General features: G+C 44.0%; 1 protein-coding gene across 2 annotated transcripts in view; it reads left to right on the top strand.

The window, feature by feature from the left end:
• LOC144806527 (uncharacterized) overlaps positions 1–16,665 on the top strand; it is a 44,974-nt gene that overhangs the window by 2,079 nt on the left and 26,230 nt on the right. For both annotated transcript variants that reach the window (XM_078672871.1, XM_078672879.1), the window contains exon 2: positions 1,396–1,460. The gene's annotated coding sequence lies outside the window, so the exon portion shown is untranslated. The remainder of the gene's footprint in view (positions 1–1,395; positions 1,461–16,665) is intronic.

The raw sequence follows: 16,665 nt of genomic DNA, 5'->3' as shown, positions 1-16,665 counted from the left end.
CATAGGATGTCATGCTTGCACAGGAGGTGCAGTGCTGGTGAGATTTCCAGGGTTAAGAGGAGGTGAGGCATATCCTGTCTAGGGGGTTAAGAGTAGGTGAGGCCTGTCCAGGGATGAAGAGGAGCAGGTTCCTGGGCTGGGATTGCAGAGGAGGTGAGGCCTGTGCAGGGGGTGCAGAGGAGGTACGGCCTGCCTCAGGGTGCAGAGGAGTTGAGGCCCGTCTTGAGGGGTGCAGAGGAAGCAAGGCCTGTCCTGGGGTGCAGAGGAGGTCAGGCGTGCACAGGGGTTGCAGAGGAGGTGGTGCCTGGGCTGGGGGTGCAGAGGAGGTGAGCCCGATCCGGGAGGGGTGCAGAGGAGGTGAAGCCTGTCTAGGGGGATGCAGAGTGGTTGAGGGCTATCCAGGGAGATGCAGAGAAGTGGAGACCTGTCCCCTGCTGGGATAAAACCTGCTCGGTAGGGATCGGAGTTGAGGCCTAGCGTGTCCTCTGTGTATGAGGAGTGTGGACCGCCTCAGCCGCTTCTCTCACCGCCCAGAGATGCTCCTTTCCAGGCAATGTATTTTATTGTAAGAGCTTGTAATCCGAGTTTTTGAAAAATATCCGGAGTTACCATTGAGCCCCATATGGCTCATGACAAAGGCATGTTAAATCAATGAGAACTAGTCTGTCAAGACGTGATATGAGACTCAAAACTGTATGTTGTTAGTGATAAAAGGAAAAGGCTTCTTTCTTTTTATGAAGCCCCCATCCACCAACCTAGTTGGTGGCATGCTTCTTAATCGGGCCCACCTGGTGACACCAAGTGTGTCCCTGCTGTGCTACAAGGTCTGTATTACAGCAGAGCAGGTATATTTACTGAGTGTGCAGTGATACTGATGTGAAAGTGAAGTTTAAAAACTGTCCAGTGTTCCCATTATCCAAAGGGATTATCTTTAATGTTTGGGCCTCTGGCAGTAGTAAAAGCAAGGCAATGGATGTAGGTGGAGTAGTAAGCGAACCCAGCCGGGGGAAAGGGGAATGGGACAGAGAAGAGACTATCTGACCTTCTGGCTCTTCCACTCTACTTCTTCCTTTCTGCCGTACTCCGTTTTATGCTTTTCTTATTCCCTCTCTATCTTTAAGCATGAGTGGAAATCGCTGTAACAGAAAAGCACACCATTACTAATTTCCTTCGCCACTTTCTTACTCTCTCTCTATTTCCTTCCCCAAGTGCCTATGGCTTTAGCTCCTCTTCTATTCTACAATATAAGTATTCTATTCTTTGGTAAACTGCATTATAAACAACTTTTTAGCACCCTTTAACTCTTGTGAGTTCATTTATTCTTTTTCACTCATTTGTTCGTTCACTCTCTGCCTTACTTTTTTATCTTCTGAATTCTTCTTACTTCTCCCTTAGGAACCTTCTGGAGCTTCCACCGTCAACCAAGCGACGAAGAGATCAGGAACTGAAGTATTCAATGGGTAAGTATTAATTCTTCTCTTTATATATTTTTTTTCCTGTTTACTTTAAATTGGTATTTCTCTCTAGCCTACGCCTGGCACAAAGCTTCACTTTTTCTATCTAACAAGCCTACAGAAAGAACGTGACTAATCTCTGAAAATAAGTTGGTGAAGTGCGTGGTTCTAAAATCAACTGGCGCTCTTCACAGCTTGTCTAGACCTTGCACCCGTGTCCAGGAGCGCAGGACTAGACTGACAACTTCTACCGCGGTCCTCCCTGTTGGTAGTACAGGGGAGAATACCCAGTTCCGCAGTATAATCACTCGCGACCATTTGCGAGCGGGTAATCTTTGCAATGCCCATTTAATGGCAGATACTGCGGGATAAAGAAGAGCTTTGATTTCTTTTTCCTGCACCTTGACAGTACCCCTTTGCAAGGTTAAGCCTCCGGGCTGAGGTTTGTGAGGATTCTGCAAGTGAAAAATGTTGGTTAATCGGGGAGCATGAACATCTAATTGTTCCACACACGACCTATCCTCTGGGCCAAAACCCTTCCAGTCTACAAGATAGAAGATTTTCCCTCGAATGGACTTTGAAACTAGGATTCTTTTAACTTAAAATTCTTCTCGTCCTTTCACTAAAATAGGTTCTCTGTAACTCAATTCTTTCAAATGGGGTGAACAGTGCTTAATTTGTAAAATATGAAGTGCAGGTGCTCAAATGTTTGTCAGAGGCCACACCTACTTTCCCATGGCTCCATCCACGTCCTCCGCTGGCTCCACCCACTTACTCTATTGGTTCCACCCAAATCCTCAAATGGCACTGCTATAAGTCAGTTGGAATCCCAGGTAGCAAGGAAATGTCGTACTCAGACCAGGAAGCATGGAAATGTCACACAAAGGCACCCAAGCCAGTGGAGCTGGAACAAAGTATTCGTAGGAGAGAGAGCTATCCTCTCTCTTACCAGCGGCAGTGGCAGAAAGTTATGTTCCAGAAGACATGAAAACGTCTGACAATGTGGAAAAATGTAGATCTCAGGGGCACTTCAGGGGCAATTTCTATAGTTAACAAACAGTAAAATCTCCCTTTGGCACATACTTCGTATTTGTATCTTGACCAGAACCATTGAAAGTAAGAGGTTCAAAGTTTGTCGCACCTGCCTTAATTAGTTCTCTGTTTCTGTGCTCTCTAGCCCTTTTCAGTCACAAGCCATATACACATAAACCCTTGTTCATATTGACTCTACATGGTGGCCAGTGCCAGTCCTTAATAAAGTAAAAGATTACAGTGAAATGGTGTGGTAGAAAGTTCAATGGCTCTATAAAAAGCAGCGCTATAGGAAAATGTAAAATAAACAAAAATATTAAGAAATTATTGCCATAGTGTTAGGGAATTTACAGAGGAACACGTTGCCAAGCCTAGAATGAACCTGAGCAAAATGTATACTTTTTATGCAGTTGGGGCATAATTCTGTTGTCCTCTCTGTCATTCTCTAGACTGAGATTGCATATTAAATGCACTGAAATTTACTGACATTTTCAATAATCGATCATATATTGGTAGCTAGGAATGATAAATTAAGATGCTGCCTTCAACAAACAGCGTTTTCTACTAACCCACTGCAAGTCAGCCTTGTCTGCCCAAAAGTATACATTTTGTGTGTAAATTAAATACTCTTTGTACTTTATTCCTGCTTTCGCTCTCATGGGCTCTCTTTTCCACTTAGGCTTTACTTCAGCGCCTTGAAACAGCCCATGCTTTAGCATAAGTGCTAGACAAGCAACCAACATGAGAGTATCCTGCCTCTTCCCTCTTCCTATATTGTACTTACTGCTTTCAGTTCATGTCCTCTTTTCCCCAAGTTCCCTGTCAGTACTTAGGAACACTTGATTTTTAGGCATAAGTGCTACTCAAGCATCAGTACACCAAGGGTCTCTTTTCTCTCTCTAGCCTGTCATTGACTCCCATGTCTTCTATCTCCTTCCCTGCATTCATCTGTCAATCACAATGATTTTATTTTCACCAACTACTACTAGGCCCATTGGCAAACGTGGAGGCCCATCAGCCAAAGGGTTGCAACACCATGCTGGCGGACCCAAGGAAGCGAAACAAATAAAGATCCCCCAATGTTCAGGGAAAAACACTCACATGGGAGTTTACTTTACAATAGTAATTAACTCAGGGCAGGCCTCAGGCTATATGTGTCTTCCTGTGTGAACTGACACCTCTTCCAAGATGAGTGCGTCCGAGAAAAACATAACCATTTGGTGGTGTTTGATTAATACACCACTAAATACTTTCGTTTTTCCATGCTCGCACTCTCGCAGTATTCCTCCGGTCACCACCAAAGCTCATTCTAATCTCTCTCTCCCGAGTGCAATACGTATAGAGTGTGTGCACTGTGCAGTGATAATTTGGAGCTGTACTGCTCACACACCACCAAACGTTCTTATTATTCTTGCACGCACTTAGAACACCTCTTCGAGTCCGACCCTACGCTAATTACAGGTGTGCACTCCCGTTTACATTTAAGTATTTAACCACGATTAAAATAAAATCGTTCTGGAACGAAATGTCAGGCAGTGTGTTGCGCGCGCCACTGAAGAATCACTAGAATTAAATCATTGTATTCTAGAACGTGTATTTTTTTAATCATTGTCAATTAAGAGTAATAATTTAGCGGGCTCCTGCTTCACTGCTCTGGACTGACACCCACCTGGAAACATAATCTCCTATTTGTTGTCTTTCACTGACTTAATTAGTGCATGTAGGCATCCCTGGTGTGAATGCACACTCGTCACTACAGTTGGTAATTTTCTCCCCACCCAAGGGCTTGCCTATCAAACGTACAACAGTGCCACGGGTCTATGGGAGCGAGTGGCACATTAAAATCCAATTAAGACTGGTTTTAACTATCAAATGAGGGGAGGGGCAATTTTACCTTCTTACACGAGGGGACATGACATCCTTGCTTCATCGCCACTTCCTCTCTAAAAAACAGACCTCTGCCTGCCCAACCCCTTCTACCCACTGTCTTGCTGCCAGCCCGCCCCGGCCCTGCCAGCCATTTAATTCCGACAAACTCTGTCGGGCAGATTAGAAGTACCCAAGGCCGGAGCCCCCCTGCTCCATTAGGCCTCTGCTCAGCGCTCGAAGCGGCTGTAATCGGAACTGGCTCAGAAGAGACCATTGTGGTCTGGGGCCACAAATAGCCATATTGCTTGATTCATCGCCCCCTGGGCCCTGCTATAAAATCACTGCTCACACTCCCAGAGTGAGAGCCCCCACCCCTTATGTGTCTTCCTGAGACGGACACCCAGAGCCCACCGCCGACATTCTAGCTTTAATGCTCCACAACTACATTCTAGCTGATATATTTGCAAACAGAGCGCCAAGTGTTTATGAGACGATACTTCACGGGCAGGGCCTTTCACTTAACCCCGGCGGCCCTATCGTGATGTAATGTGTACAGTAGGCCAGGGCCCTGGGCATCATGGAATCTTCAGATTTTGGCACGCTGCCACGTAACCGCCACAACGCCACGCATGGCTACTCATTACTTACAGTTACTGGTGGTGGGTGGCCGGCGCACTTCCTTTTTTATTAACTGATAGGCCTGGTCTGTAGGTGCTGGTGCTGCTGCATGCCCTCAATGTGTTCAACTGTTGACTCGTGTGCTGGGGAGTGGCATCCTAAAAAGAAATCTGTGCACGCTGCCTGCTCACGCTGCTGCTTCCCCCGTCAAACCAAATCTAGGCCAATCAGTGTCCTCCTATCCTCCCGGCAACACTGAAGTAAGGGCAGAGGCAGATTCACAATGCGCATGCGATATGTATATTGGCAGTAAATATTTATGATAGGAGTCAGGACAAGTCTGCGTTGATTCAGATCATATGAATCTTAGCTCTGACTGCAGCCGCAACACTCTTTACCGGGATTCATCACTCGGCAGAATAAATGAACACTGTCTGCACGGAGTCAGTAACTAAGTGAGGTAAGCATAGGCTCAATGTCATATGACGTAGAGACGTGTGTAGACCCGGCCCTCATAAATAAGTGTCGGTGCTAAGCACCGGAAAGCACCGGGACAAATTAAGCACTGGGGGTGAAACCTTTTTAAGAAGAGAAACATGAAACACTGGGTGTATTTTTAGCTGTGGTGGTAGTTTTAGTTTGAAAGTCACTGGATTCACTACTTGCTCCACAGGAAATGGACCTATAAATCGGGATTGAAACTTTCTATTTCCTTTAAGCTTTAGGTTTCTTGTGCTTAACCATACCCTGTCCCCTGTACTTAAATCTGGTTCAGGTCTTTTTCATCTGCACTTTGCTTGTAGCGTTCCTTAGCTTTCATAAAGTTCTTGGTGGCAGACTCGTGTACCTTGCTAAGATGCTGTACAAAGTTTTGGGCTGCAGGCACCGACACTTCTTGAGAGGAAACCTCAGAATTCGGATGCCTTCCATAATTCAAGTAGAAAGGGGGAAACCAGTAGAGGCATTCTTAGCATTATTATGTGCAAACTCTGCGGTCCAAAGAAGATCAAGCCACTCTCCCTCTTGATCCAGAAGAAACAGTCTGAGATACTTTTCTAACTCTTGATTGGCCCTTTCAGTTTGACCATCTGTTTGTGGATGAAAACTCGTTGGGTAACGTGTCTCAATTCCCAAACCCCTTGTGTAAAGCTTCCAAAAATGAGATAGAAATTGAGATCCACGATCTGTGATCAAAACCTTTGGAATACCATGTATCTTCCAACACGTTAATTGAATTGTGTGGCTATATGTTTTGCAGATGACTTCTCTTTCAGGGCAACAAAATGCGCCATTTTTGAGAACGAGTCTTCCATGAGTAATACTGAACTGAATCCCTGACTAGAAGGCAATTTAACAATCAAATCCATAGTCACAGTGTGCCAGGAAAATGGAGGGGTAGGCAAAGGTCTCAATAAACCCAGAGAAGCCAGCTTATTTGTCTTCCCCATTGGACAAATCTCACAGCCTTCCACATAAACTAGAACATCTTTGGACAACCCTGGCCACCAAAACTGTCTCCTTAACAACTCCTCCGTTCAATGGATTCCAGGGTGACCAGCCAATGGACTGTCATGACAGTCAATCCACGCTTGTTGTTGAAGTTCTTTGATTGATTGGTAAGTACAAGGCCTTGGAATGAAACGGTAATCCATCGACAATTTCTTGAGTTGACTCCTCTGCCCAGCTGCGTATTCCTTCAGAAGGTAGGGCTTCTTTGACCTTGTCTACAAGAATTTTCTCACTAGTGGCTCCAACGATCTAAGTTTCAGGAATTCTCTTTTCATCACTAATGGGACTCTTTCTTCCATCCGTGTCAATGCGAGACATGGCATCTACCTTTCCATTATTTCTTCCTGGCCGATAAGTTATTACAAAGTCATAATTGGCGAAATACAGGGACCACCTAAGTTGGCATGGTGTGAGCGTTCTGGCAGACTTCAGAAACTGAAGATTCCGGTGATCGGTGAATACCGTCACCACATGTTTTGCTCTGACAAGGTAATGTCGCCATTCTTGGAACGCATCTTTGATAGTGAGGAGTTCTTAATCTGAAATAGTATACGTTATTTCCACTGGTTGCAATTTTCTAGAGTAATATGCCACCGGATGCAACTGTTCGGTCTCTTTGTGTCTCTCTGAAAGTACCTCTCCGTTGGCCTGTTTAGAAGCATCAGTCTCCAGGTAAAACGGTTGAATAGGATGCGCATGCGGCAGAATTGGTGCAGTGGTAAAACTCTTCTTCAAGAACTGGAAAGCATCCTCTGCCTCAGCAGACGATTAAAAAGGTACTCCTTTCCGTAGCAATTTAGTAATTGGTGGTACCTTCAGGGAAAAATCTTGAATGAATCTGCGATAGAAATTTGCAAACCCGATGAAGCTCTGTATTTCTTTCACAGAGGTTGGAGGAGGCCAATTTAAGACCGCCTCAATGTTTTTAACATCCATGGTAAGACCTTCTGGAGCAATTACAAATCCCAAGAAATCCACAGGTATCAATCCAAAAGCGCATTTTTCAAGTTTTATGTAAAGCTTGCTTTCCTTCAGGCAATGCAAGACTCTTTTGACCTGTTGCTGATCTTCTTCTGATGAGGAATAAATCAAAATGTTGTCGATGTAAACAATCGTGCATTGATCAATGAACTCCTTCAGGACATCATTAATGAAGTACTGGAAGGCTGCAGGAGCGTTGCTCAAACTGTAGGGCATCACTTGGTACTCATATAATCCACACTTTGTTCTGAATGCTGTTTTCCATTCCTCTCCACTTCTCACTCAAATTAAATGGCACTCCCCATGTAAATCTAACTTCCTGAAGATTTTTTCATCTTTTAGTTGATCTAGAACATGGGTACTCACAAACTTTCTCTCGGGGGCCAAATTTACAGTGTGGTTTGTGGCCGAGGGCCACACCGGTGGAGGCGTAGTCAGTGGGGAAGGGGGAAGGGAGAGGTGTGGCGCCAGGGCGACTGACGCTGGAATCTTGAGATCACGGTTCGATCCCCAGCGCCGGCGGCAGGTTAGCCCAGCACCATGTGACTCTGGGCAATAGCTTGCTTAATCTTCCCGATGGCCCCCAGCGCCTAGAGACCCTGACGGGTGATTGTGCGCTTTACAAATGTGGATTATTATTATTATTATTAAGGGGCTAGAGAGAAAAAAACTGTGAAATGTAACCATGAAGTTGAACACAGGCCCCTGCAGCTGACGCGTTCATTCACTGAGCCAACAGACCAGCATACACACACATCTCTCTTTCGCTCTCTCTCTCTCCCTATCTCTTCCTCCCTCTCTCTGTCTCTCTCCTTCTATCTCTCTCTCTCGCTCCCTCCTTCCCTCTCTCTCTGTCTCCCTCTGTCTCTCTCCCTCCGTCTCTCTCTGTCTTACCTCTCTTTCTCTCTCTGTCTCCCTCCCTCTGTTTCCTTCCCTCTCTCCGTCTCCCTCCATCTGTCTCCCTCTATCTGTGTCCCACTGTCCATCTCCCTCTGTCTCCCTCCCTCCGTCTAACCTCTGTCTCCCTCCCTCTGTATCCCTCTCTCTGTCTGTCTCACTCTGTTTTTCTGTCTCCCTCCCTCTGTCTGTCTCCCTCTGTCTGTCTCCCTCCCTCTGTCTGTCTCCCTCTGTCTGTCTGTCTCCCTCTGTCTGTCTGTCTCCCTCTGTCTTTCTCCCTCCCTCTGTCTGTCTTTCTGCCTCCCTCCCTCTGTCTGTCTCCCTCCCTCTGTCTCCCTCCCTCTGTCTGTCTCCCTCTGTCTGTCTCCCTCTGTCTGTCTCCCTCTGTCTGTCTCCCTCCCTTTGTCTTTCTCCCTCTGTCTGTCTCCCTCCCTTTGTCTTTCTCCCTCTGTCTGTCTCCCTCCCTTTGTCTTTCTCCCTCCATCTGTCTCCCTCCATCTGTCTCCCTCCATCTGTCTCCCTCCATCTGTCTCCCTCCATCTGTCTCCCTCTGTCTGTCTCCCTCTGTCTGTCTCCCTCTGTCTGTCTCCCTCTGTCTGTCTCCCTCTGTCTGTCTCCCTCTGTCTGTCTCCCTCTGTCTGTCTCCCTCTGTCTGTCTCCCTCTCTCCCTCTGTCTCCCTCCCTCTGTCTGTCTCTCTGTCTGTCTCCATCCCTTCCTATGTCTGTCTCCCTCTCTCTCTCGGTCTCTCTGTCTGTCTCTCTGTCTGTCTCTATCGCTGTCTGTCTCTATCGCTGTCTGTCTCTATCGCTATCTGTCTCTACCCCTATCTGTCTCTGTCTGTCCCTGTCTCTGACCCTATCTAGCTCCGTCTGTCTCTGCCTCTATCTGTCTCTATATGTCTTTATCTGTCTCTATCTCTATCTGTCTCACCTCACCCACTCTCATTCCCTGCTGCCCTTCCACCTCACCCGGCTCTAACTCCCTGCTGCCCTCTGTCACCGCACCCGGCTCTCACTCCCTGCTCTGCCCTCCACCTCCCTCACCCGGGCTCTCACTCCCTGCTCTGCCCTCCACCTCCCTCACCCGGGCTCTCACTCCCTGCTCTGCCTTCCACCTCCCTCACCCGGACTCTCACTCCCTGCTCTGCCCTCAACCTCCCTCACCCGGGCTCTTACTCCCTGCTCTGCCCTCCCACCTCACCCGGCTCTCAGTTCCTGCTGTCCTCCCCCTCTCTCCTGTGTGTCAGCCTGGCTGGCACAGCCTCCCGTGCACCTCAGTACTTCACAGGTCTTTAAACGACCATGTGTTTGTTAATGAGGCTTTGTTCACCTCTTAGCGCCCCTGCAGCTCCACTCTCGACTGTGGCTGGAATCGCCCGGGGCCCCCACAGAGCAGGCTCTCTGATTACGCACTGCTGCTCCCCGAGGTGTTTGCCGAAGTTAAAAAAAAAAAAAACACACAGGTGCGATGTGTCTCAAGCTCCGTGGGCCGCCACTGAAGGCTTGCCGGGCCGCTACTGGCCCGCGGGCCATACTTTGAGTACCCCTGATCTAGAAGAACTGAAAACAGGGGAAGAGGCTAACGATTCTTGTAATCTTGTTCAAGGCACGATAATCTATACACATTCTGATATCTCCGTCACATTTTGGAATGAAAAATAACGGTGAAGAAACGGGGGACTGTGAAGGTCGTATGAACCCGTTTTCTAAGTGTTTCTTAGGATGACGGTTTTCAGCTTCAGTAAGCACATGCATTCGGCTACAAGGAAGGTTAGATCCAGGTTCCAAATCAAATTTTGCAGTCATACCAATGATGTGGGGGCAACTTCTTTGATTCCAATTCACTGAAAACTTCAGCAAACGATTGCTATTCTACCGGAAGACTCAGTTTGCACATCAAACAGAATCATCTTTTGCTTGCATAATAAAGCTGCTAGATTTCCATCTTGCTCTTTCTGCTTTTCTCCGAAGCAATTCTCCAACCAATAACTTGGTTGTGTTCAGTTAACCAAGGCAAACCCAGGATGATTCCAAACTGCGGAGCATCGATCAAGTTAAATTGAATCTCTTCCTTCTGACCTTCAACAGAGACAAGTTCCACACCTTCTGTGTGACTGGTTATTGGGCCGGAAGATACATTTGTACCCTCAACAGCCCTAAGTGCCTCACTTCTCTCTTTAGGTAATGCCTCAGACCAATTTTCGAGGCATATTTGATGTCACAAAAGTTCCCCGTTGCACCGGAGTCCGGCATCACGGCCACTCCTGAAAGAACTCGGTCTTGAAATCTTAGGGTCCTCGTCAGAATAAGGTGTGGAGCGGAAGATTGTAGAATATTGGCCACCTGATGAGAATTTAGAGTTGTATCCTTGTTAGCAACCACCAGCCCAACTCCTTCTACTAGTGGTGCAGAGAGTTTTCCTTCTTGAAGGTTTTTGGCTTCTTGGGACATTTCTTTACAAAATGTTCACTGATACCACAATAAAGCCATAGATTATTCTGTCAATGCTTTGCTTTCTCTTCTTTGGAAAGGGGGCTTCTAATATTTCCAATTTGCATAGGTTCGACTCCATGTTCTTTATCACCAGATTTAACAACCTCTGTGCTGACCCGGTCAAAGCGTGGTACACTGGGCCGAAATTTGCATTGTCTTTCACCCCTTCATTCCGTTTGTCGGTAGTCTATCTCAAAAACGAGATCAATCAAAGCTGAAACTTCTGTAGGGCGATTTGGGATCTGTGACACAGCATCCTTTAAGTCATCTTTCAAACCCCAATAGAACAAGGCTGCCCTTTTGGCCTCCGGCCATTCAGTTTCTACAACAAGTTTGTTAAATTGGGCCAGGTAAGTGACACACTCTCGATTCCCTTGCCTCAACTCCAGTAATTCATTATCCGACTATCAAAAATTCACAAAAACACTTTCTTGAATTCCTCGAAGTTATATAAAATTGGGGAGTCTTGGGTGACCAGGGGCATTGACCACGAAGCTGCGTCTCCATTGAGATACGACAAGATGGAAGCTCTACAAGATTGTGCATCTGGGAAGACAGTGGGTCGACACATGAAGTACAATGAGCACTGAGTTAAGAAATGTGGGCCTTCATTTAAAATTTGATTACCATATTTTTCTCCCTGACTCCTATCAACTCTTGTTGAATCTCCTTAAGAATATTTCCTAATTTTTTTTAATTGAACCTTGTAGCCATTCTGCTCAGGTGAGTATTGACGTGGGCACTTCACTCTGTTAAGGGTCGTGGTTACTCACAGTGCCAACACTCCCAGGAGCAGAACTATGAGATTTTCCAAATTCGGAGCAGAACTATGAGATTTTCCAAAGTCCACCACTGGTTTTCCCACAGCCACCAACTGAAGAGTGTACTAGTAGCCATGTGAACACAGCCAGGGAAAAGGGGAATGGAACAGAGAAGAGACTGCCTGACCATCTGGCTCTTCCACCCTACTTCTTCCTTTCTGCCGTACTCCGTTTTATGCCTTTCTTACTCCCTCTCTCTCTTCAAGCATGAGTGGAAATCGATGTAACAGAAAAGCACACCATTACTAATTTCCTTCAATTCCTTCTCCACTTTCTTACTCTCTCACTTTCTCTCTCTCTCTCGATATATATATATACTGACGAAGGCAAGAGCTGAAACGCGTCTGTTTTGAGATTATTTTGCGCAATAAAACTTGAAAACGAAGTTTAACCTGCTGCGAGTGCTTTTCTATTGGTTTTTTGGAACCACGGAGCTCGAGATATATATATATATATATATATATATATATATATATATATATATATATATATATATATATATATCCTACTGGCGGTCGCCAGTAGGTAGTTATAGTTCGGACCTAGTTTCCATAGGAAATCCGCAACATTCTATTGGGAATAACTTTGGCGCAGGTGGACACATTTTCGCAAATTTTTCAAATTAGGTGGCGAGTTCCGCTCCGCTCATTCCCTGAACGTTTGGGGGGATTCATGAAGCGGGGGCCGAGATAAAAGGGGGTCCCAAAACGTGTTTTCCCAATGTTAATTTCCATAGGGCGGTTGGACTCACTTTTAGCCCGAATGGCGGAATGGATTCCCACCAAACTTGGCAACATTGTAGGGACTGGTAGCCCGATGTGCCTTTGCTATGTCTCAAGATATGTGCTCCAGAGGATTTTGAGTAATTTAGGTTCAAAAAAATATATATATCTATAAGCGCGCCCCGGGGCGCGCACCCGGCGCGTAACGCGAGTTCGCACGCGGAAAGCTGATTGGCTCTCGGGTGTCTGTCAACATTCTAAACAGTCCGGAGCGGCCGCCATCTTGTGTCTCGGTAGGATCGAGACACAAGAGGTGGCAAAAACAAAGAGGGAAATTACCATAAGGGGCAGGGTAGACCCCCCCTGACCCCCTAGGTTTGATGTGGGGGCCATAAAAGGGCCCCGCGGGTCAAAAAAAAAATAACATTTCGCTTTTCGCGGGGGGAGCGCCCGGTACATGCACCGGGGAGCGTACCAAGGGGAAAACCCAGTGAAACAGTAAAATAATAATTGAAAGTGCTTAGAGGTAGGGTAGCTTTGAATAGAGTTGTTGTGTTGTGTGGGTGATTTAAGTACCAGCATGTAGGTACCAATATAGAGTCTTAAATTCAATGTACACCGTCTTCTCTGTAGATAATTTGCATGTTGTTACAGAAGTTATTGTGGTATATGGAATCCATACCATAGTCTGTCAGGAAAGCAGAAACAACATGGAGGCAGGAGATGAAAAAGAGATGTCAAATACACATTGGAGATAATATAGTGGGAGAAAGGAAGTAACTGTGAGCAAAATTACTATGTAACACCAAAAAGTTGCACAGTATACTATAAGTCTCACTTTATATTATAATCATTTTGGTACTATTTCATGAATTACATATAAAAATGAATAATGTCTCGAACAATTTTTAATTATTGAATAAAAATGTATTGCTGTGATTTTTCAAAATTTAAAAGAACTTCCAACATTATATCGTCAGGAATGTCCTCATTTTCAGTCCATGATTCCATTTCTTCCACACAATTACTAACTCTTCGTCCAGAGACTGATCCATTAAGTCAAAGTCTTCCTCAGGATTGTTCTCCAGAAGAATTTAGAAAGAAATATTAATTTTATTTGCTTCTCCTTCCATTTTCTTGCTGTAAATTGCATTAAAAATAAATATATCAGTAGAGTTAGGGCAGTGTTGGGTTTAAGTTTATACAGGTACTTCTGAGTTTTTAACAGTGAAGTTATCTTTGGGCAGTGTATGGTATCAGGCAGGAAATAGAAATATCAATAAAGTATATGTGAAGAAACCGAAGTAATTTCATAATTATACCAGAGAAGCATAACTCAATCTATAACTATAACAGAGAAGCCTATCTCAATCTATAACTATAACAGAGGGACAGCAAATAACTATCAGAAAAAGTTTTTACAAATTAACTTAAAATGCCCCTTACAAATTAACAACATACCTTATTAAAAGGTGATGAAGATAAATGGAGAAAATTCTTTAAAGATGTACCTCAGGTAGTTGTTTTTCCCTCTCATTTTTCATTTATATTCATGTACATAACCAATCAAATGTCAGGGAAAAAAAGTAGAAAATGAATAACATTTTAATTGGTTGTAAATTCTAACACTTCATATGTGTTTTTGTCATGTAATTTACCTCAGGATATTTAGACAGTCCTACAGCTCAAATGGCTCAATGGAATTCCACCAAATTTGGGAAAATGGTAGGGACTGGTATGTAGTAGGGCCTATTCTATATTTTGTGAAAGTGTCTCCAGTGGTTTTTTATGTAAATTACCTTTTAACATTTTTTGGGAGCGCTTCCCGGTGCGCGCCCCGGTACGCGTACCAGCAGCGCAACGGGAGTCCTCCATCTTGTGTTTGAGACACAAGATGGAGGATAAACAACGTTGGGAATGGGTATAAGGGGGCACGGTAGGCACCCCCTAGGTTTTCTGAGGGGGGCTTAGGAGGCCCATATAGGCCAAAAAAATATATATATATATTTTTCGCGGGGGGAGCGCCCAGTACGCGCACCGGGGAGCGTACTGGGGAGCGTACTTTGGTGAAAAACAGTGAAAAAAGTTAGAGTAAAAAAATCATTTTGAGTGATCAGATGTAGGGTAGCCCTGAAAAGAGCTTTTGGGTTCTCGGGCTGATTTAGGTACCTACAAGTAGGTTCCAATGCACAGTCTTAAATTCAGGAGGAATATTCTATTCCCCTCATCTGAGAAGTGCACACCATCTCCTCTGTAGATATCTTGCATGTTGTAACGGAGGTTCTGGTGCAGTCAGATGAAGTGTAGGAATGAAATGGCAGTTGGAACAGTAGGAGATTGCAAAAAAAAACTGTGGAGTTTCAGTGCTCTTGAATCACAAGCAATGATTGGTGGATTCACATAGTTGAAAACAGAAAGTTAGGGTGCATGGTTCTGTTCTGTGAAAGAAGTAATTTGAATGGTTAAGAAAAAGTCATTAAAAGAAAGATTGCACCTCTGGTGTATTGAGAGGTCAAACATCCTTGCTGAGTTAATTTGCAACATTGTAGAATAAACTTTTAACCCTGAGAGCTCAGTGAGGAGGGAGTTGCTATGGTAACAGGTAGAAAGGGTTGAGGGGGGAAGGGTGTTGGTTTGAAAATAGAGAGGGAAGAGTTTTAACTGGTTAACATGAGGAATATGTGTGTAGAATTAGAGGTTTTCTGTGCCATTAATGGTTGCAGTGCCTGGAGTACATACCTTTTGCTCTGCTAAAGAAATATTGGTGTGTGTATCTGACACTGTTCTCAATCTCCCAAAGCATTTGTAGAGGTGAGTTATGATTCATTCAATATAGATAGAGAGTTCAGATTAAGAAGCACATTGAGCTTCTTTGCTGTTGGTTTGTGTGATGCTTTTTGAAAATGCATGGTATCAATATTTGCAATAGAGAGGAAATGTATTTTGTAAAATAGTGAGTTTTCAGTACTGAAATGGAATGCTTGTACGTAGGACCTGCGCTCTGTTTCTAAAATGTTATTCAAAAAACGATTTTGCGGCAAATCAATGGCTTTTACATTTTTGAGAAGGAATAAATAGTGTGTGCATGATTACATAAAAATATTTGAACCTTTCACAATCATGTCACCTGTGTTACCTGCGATTAGGAAGCAGACTGAGCTTCTTTGCTGTTGGTTTGTGTCATTTTTTTGGTAATGCTTGGTAGGAATGTTTGCAATTGAGAGGAAATGTATTTTGTAAAATAGTGAGTTTTCAGTACTGAAATGGAATGCTTGTACATAGGACCTGCGCTCTGTTTCTAAAATGTTATTCAAAAATCGATTTTGGGGCAAATCAATGGCTTTTACATTTTTGAGAAGGAATAAATAGTGTGTGCGTGATTACATAAAAATATATGAACCTTTCACAATCATGTCACCTGTGTTACCTCAGATTAGGAAGCAGACTGAGCTTCTTTGCTGTTGGTTTGTGTCATTTTTTTGGTAATGCTTGGTAGGAATGTTTGCAAGAGAGAGGAAATGTATTTTGTAAAATAGTGAGTTTTCAGTACTGAAATGGAATGCTTGTACATAGGACCTGCGCTCTGTTTCTAAAATGTTATTCAAAAAACGATTTTGGGGCAATTCAATGGCTTTTACATTTTTGAGAAGGAATAAATAGTGTGTGCATGATTACATAAAAATATTTGAACCTTTCACAATCATGTCACCTGTGTTACCTCAGATTAGGAAGCACATTGAGCTGCTTTGCTGTTGGTTTGTGTCATGTTTTTACATAATGCTTGGTATCAATATTTGCAAGATAGAGGATTTGTATTTTGTGAAATAGTGAGGTTTCAGTAGTGAAATTGAATGCTTGTACATAGGACCTGCGCTCTGTTTCTAAAATGTTATTTAAAAAACGATTTTAGGGCAAATCAATGGGTCTCAGTAGTGAAATTGAATGCTTGTACATAGGACCTGCGCTCTGTTTCTAAAATGTTATTTAAAAAACAATTTTAGGGCAAATCAATGGGTTTCAGTAGTGAAGTTGAATGCTTGTACATAGGACCTGCGCTCTGTTTCTAAAATGTTATTTAAAAAACGATTTTGGGGTAAATCAATGGTTTTTATATTTTTGAGAAGGAATAAATAGTGTTTGCATGATTAAATAAATATTTTTTAACCTTTCACAATGATGTCACCTGTGTTACCTCAGATTAGGAAGCAGATTGAAATTCCTTCTTGTTGGTTTCTGTCATGTTTTTTGATAATGCTTGGTATCTACATT

Source organism: Lissotriton helveticus, chromosome 1_2, assembly GCF_964261635.1.
Source record: "Lissotriton helveticus chromosome 1_2, aLisHel1.1, whole genome shotgun sequence".
NCBI lineage: Eukaryota > Metazoa > Chordata > Amphibia > Caudata > Salamandridae > Lissotriton > Lissotriton helveticus.
The sequence above is the reverse complement of the archived record's forward strand: the minus strand, read 5'-3'. Positions and strand labels throughout refer to the sequence as shown.